Consider the following 5,000-nt stretch of genomic DNA (forward strand, 5'->3'; position numbering starts at 1 on the left):
CTATCGTTCCTTTTTGCTTTACGTAAATGTGGTGTGAGTGATTTGGAATTTAAAAGGATTATTTCCATGGTAAATTTTCCAAATAATGCCGCGTTACGAAATACCACAAAAGTGGTATCGATGGATTCCTCTCAACCTCTACTATTCATATATAGTGGAAATAATGCGCGATTCCACCTCTGGGTCCCGATAGTAGGGGGAGGGCATGAAGTAGATCAGGGAAATTGCGGGGTAAAATATGAATTCCGGCCATATTTCGTTTGCAAAATCTTAACCCAGTTACCTACCTAACTTGGCCTAGTTTTGAATTAAGCAAACAAAATATGCCCCGAAGTAAGACGAGGTAGCACGAAGTGCCTTTAAAAAATTGACCTAGATTATTGGGTCCAGAGATGGAATCGCGCATCATTTCCACTATATATGAACAGTAGAGGTTGAGAGGAATCCATCGATACCATTTTTATGGTATTTCGTAACATCTCATCCTGTAATTTCCCTGATCTACTTCATGCCCTCCCCTACTATCGGGACCCAGATTGTGGGGTCCAGGAGTGGAAATGTGCATTATTTCCACTATATATGAACAGTAGAGGTTGAGAGGAATCCATCGATACCACTTTTGTGGTATTTAGTGACGCGGCGTTATTCGGAAAATTTACCGCCAAATGTTGGTGACGGTTGTTCGCATTCATCCTTATTTTGTTTGACAACTATGACGTGATAATTTGATTGAAATAAATAAATAGATAATGTTCACCGGAGTTTATCTCAAACCCTAAGAGCTGAAGACATCCTTTAATATACGCTAGTGGAGCTGGAATTACCGCGGCGGCTGGCACCAGACTTGCCCTCCACTTGATCCTCGTACAAGGATTTAAAGTGTACTCATTCCAATTGCGAAGCCCCGTTCGGGGCTCGCAACAGTATTTTTCGTCACTACCTCCCCGTGCCGGGAGTGGGTAATTTGCGCGCCTGCTGCCTTCCTTAGATGTGGTAGCCGTCTCTCAGGCTCCCTCTCCGGAATCGAACCCTGATTCCCCGTTACCCGTGATAGCCATTGTAGGCGTTTAACCTACAATCGAGAGCTGATAAGGCAGACGCCTGCAGGACGCGGCGCCGACCCAACCCGTCAGGGAGGGGTCGTGCGCTCGGCAAAAGTTATTCTGTTTCACCAAGAGAGTCAGGCGCGCGGCCCTCGCGAGCCGCGCGCCCAGGGGTTTTGGTCTAATAAAAGCGCTCCTCCCTCGCGGTCGGAGACTCCAAAGGCATGTATTAGCTCTAGAATTACCACAGTTATCCAAGTAATGCGGTTCAGCAGAGATCCAATGAGTTGTATCTGATTTAATGAGCCGTCCGCGGTTTCGCCTTAAGTCGGCCTGTACTTACACATGCATGGCTTAATCTTTGAGACAAGCATATGACTACTGGCAGGATCAACCAGGTAGCACATAGCAATAACAGCACACCAGTCGTCAACGACCCGCCGCCGCCGCCGCCACTGCTGCCGCCCGCGCCACAGCGGGGGGGGGAGCCGGCGACGGAAGACGGGGACCGTCTACCGATGGAGGCACAAGCTCTACTGCTCGCCGCCTTCTTCTTCTTCTTCTTCCGCCTCCACCACCACCTCTTCCTCCTTTTTACGGGAGGCTGGCGGCGGCGGCGGCAGCAGCAGCAGCAGAGAGAGAGCTGGCGAGTTTTTCGAGGGCGTTCAAAAAAGGGGCTATCGGCGCCGCTACCAGGGGAAAAGGGGGAACTCGCCGGGCCAGAACAAAAGAGCACGGCCGCGACATGCCCCCTCCCGGGCGCTAACCTCCAAGTAAAAGGCCCACACCCCAGAGCACGCACCCTCCAAAAGAGCTTGGCATCCCAAGCCACTGGCCCGTCCGCCAGCGCCCGAGTCGTCGTCCTCCATTCTTCCTACCGTGGCCGAGCCCAAAAAGGGGCAGAGGCCCCGCGTAGGAGACTCCAGAGGAGAGGCGGGACGAAAATCAGGAGGAGGAGGGGCAGCGCCCAAGGCGTGGGCCCAGCCCGACAGCAAGGGGGGGGAAGGCACCCGAGCGTCGAGCAAGTTCCAAAAAGGAAAAACCATGTCAATCACATGGGCGGATCAAAGACGGTGATTGCCGAAAGAGCTTCCTCTCGTCGCAGGTTACGCACACCCGGGATCTAACTCGGCGTTACCGGCCGTGGCCGACGGGAGTACAGACCCAAGGGCGGACCGCGCGAGGGTGAGGCCGCGAAGGGCACTCGGGAAACAATTCCGAACGGAAACAGAGAAGGGGGGGCAGCCGCATATATGAAGGGCAGGGCCCGGCCGGCCGTCGGCGGCGCGAGGACTGGTTACCTCGGCGGCCTCGGGCCAACCAGAAGGGCGCGAGCCCACGGCTATTGCTGTGAAAGGTGGGCCAGACGGGGTTTTTTACGCCCACAGTCGCTCCCGAGGCAAGAGAGAGGGGGAGGGTTTGGCCGGCCCGCCGACGAGCAAAAGAGACGCGGCGCACCGAGCGAGGGGGAGAGGGGCCGCAATCGCTCGGCGAAAATCGCTGCGTCCTGTGCACTCAGGGGGAGGGCGCAGGCCTGGAAGAGCAGGGGGGACTAAGGACAGAGCCGGCTCGGCGGGGCACAACCGAGGCCAGGACTCCGCCCACGCTGCGGACGGCTCCCCCCTACCTTTATCCGGACGGCTGGTTAGGGCCCGAGACCACAACAACACCGCAAAGTCCGCAACGCCCACGCCACCGGGGCGGCTCCAAAGGGGAGGAGGCCCGCCTGGACCCAAAGGCGGACGCCAAGGCAGGGGCGCCCAGGCGCCACGGCAACCCCAAAGGTCGGCCGGCTGGGGCGGAGAGAGCAACGCCTTCTGCGCTCGGGCGGCCCGAGGCAGAGCCGCCGCCCGCCACACCAGGCCACAGCCGGACCGGCGGCCCGAGAGGAGGAAGAACGCCAGCCAAGGAGTCCACCAAGGAAGGAGGCGCCCCCCGGGGGAAGGCGACGGGCGCACCGCCGCCCCCGGCTCGGAGGCGCCCGCCACCCGCGACCGCCCGGCCACGGACCGAGGCCGAGGCCGCCCCCGAGCCACAGGAGGTCCGAGCCGAACCCGCGGCTCGGGAGGAGGCAAAACTCAAGGCCCGCCAAACCCAGGCGGCGGCCGGAGAGGAAGCCTCCCCCTATATATATCCGGACGGCTGGTTAGGGCCCGGGACCGCACCAACCCCGCCCAAAACCAAGACCCGCACCCGCGCGGGAGGCTCGCGCCCATGGCCCGCCCACCTGGCCACGAATGAACGGCCGCACTCCGCTCAAGGCGCCCTCTCCCGCGACCCGCGCCCCGGGCTCGCGCCCGAGGCCCGCGCCACCTGGAATGGGGAACGCACCGGGCGGCAGGCGCAACCGCCGTTCCCCGGCTCGGAGGCGCCCGCCACCCGCGCCCGCCGCGCGCCCCGGCCCGAGGCCGAGCCGGCGCCCGCCACAGGAGGCCCGAGCCGAAGCGGAGGCTCGAGAGGAGGAGGAACAAACCAATCCCCCAAGATAGGGAGGCGCGCCCCTCGAGAAGGCGGCAGGCGCCTCCGCGCCGCCACAGGAGGCCCCCGCCGAAGCGGAGGCTCGAGAGGAGGAGGAGGAACAAACCAGTCCCCCCAAGAAGGGAGGCGCCCCTCTTCTGGACGCCACGGCCGGACCTCCGCCCGTCCGGCGGCCCGAGGGGAGGAAAAGACACGAGCCAATCCACCAACGAAGGAGCCTCTCGCCCGCCACACCATGCCATGCCACAGCCGGACCGGCGGCCCGAGAGGAGGAAGAACGCCAGCCAAGGAGTCCACCAAGGAAGGAGGCGCCCCCCGGGGGAAGGCGACGGGCGCACCGCCGCCCCCGGCTCGGAGGCGCCCGCCACCCGCGACCGCCCGGCCACGGACCGAGGCCGAGGCCGCCCCCGAGCCACAGGAGGTCCGAGCCGAACCCGCGGCTCGGGAGGAGGCAAAACTCAAGGCCCGCCAAACCCAGGCGGCGGCCGGAGAGGAAGCCTCCCCCTATATATATCCGGACGGCTGGTTAGGGCCCGGGACCGCACCAACCCCGCCCAAAACCAAGACCCGCACCCGCGCGGGAGGCTCGCGCCCATGGCCCGCCCACCTGGCCACGAATGAACGGCCGCACTCCGCTCAAGGCGCCCTCTCCCGCGACCCGCGCCCCGGGCTCGCGCCCAAGGGCCGCGCCACCTGGAATGGGGAACGCAACGGGCGGCAGGCGCAACCGCCGTTCCCCGGCTCGGAGGCGCCCGCCACCCGCGACCGCCGCGCGCCCCGGCCCGAGGCCGAGCCGGCGCCCGCCACAGGAGGCCCGAGCCGAAGCGGAGGCTCGGGAGGAGGAGGAGGAGGAGGAACAAACCAAATCCCCCCAAGATAGGGAGGCGCGCCCCTCGGGAAGGCGGCAGGCTCCTCCGCGCAAGCCACAGAAAGCCCCTTGCCGAAGCGGCGGCCCGAGAGGAGGAGGAGGAGGAGGAGGAGGATCAAACCAATCCCCCAAGGAAGGCGGCAGGCGGCGACAGGCGCACCGCCGCCCCCCGGCTCGCAGGCGCCCGCCACCCGCGACCGCCCGGCCACGGGGGCCGAGGCCAGGACGCCCGCAAGCCACAGGAGGCCCGAGCCGGACCCGCGGCTCGAGAGGAGGCAAACCCTGCAGGAGGGAGGCGCCCCCCAAGAGACTCCCGCGACAGGCGCACCGCCGTTCCTCGGCTCGGAGGCGCCCGCCACCCGCGCCCGCCGCGCGCCCCCTTCGGGCCGAGGCCGAGCCGGCGCCCCCAAGCCACGGGGAGGCCCGAGCCGGACCCGCGGCTCGGGAGGAGGCAAAACTCAAGGCCCGCCAAACCCAGGCGGCGGCCGGAGAGGAAGCCTCCCCCTATATATATCCGGACGGCTGGTTAGGGCCCGGGACCCAACCCGGACCAAGACCCGCACCCGCGGGAGGCTCGGGCCAAGGCCCGCCCAAAACTGGCCCCGGATGAA

At 64.4% G+C, this 5,000-nt stretch overlaps 1 pseudogene; it reads right to left on the bottom strand.

Annotated features, from left to right (window-relative positions):
* Positions 1-747: 747 nt before the first annotated feature.
* Positions 748-1,444, bottom strand: LOC147467665 (small subunit ribosomal RNA; annotated as a pseudogene; the record flags this gene model as incomplete).
* Positions 1,445-5,000: the final 3,556 nt, after the last annotated feature.

Source organism: Penaeus japonicus, unplaced genomic scaffold, assembly GCF_977035675.1.
Source record: "Penaeus japonicus unplaced genomic scaffold, GWHDUDI00000001_assembly GWHDUDI00000034, whole genome shotgun sequence".
NCBI lineage: Eukaryota > Metazoa > Arthropoda > Malacostraca > Decapoda > Penaeidae > Penaeus > Penaeus japonicus.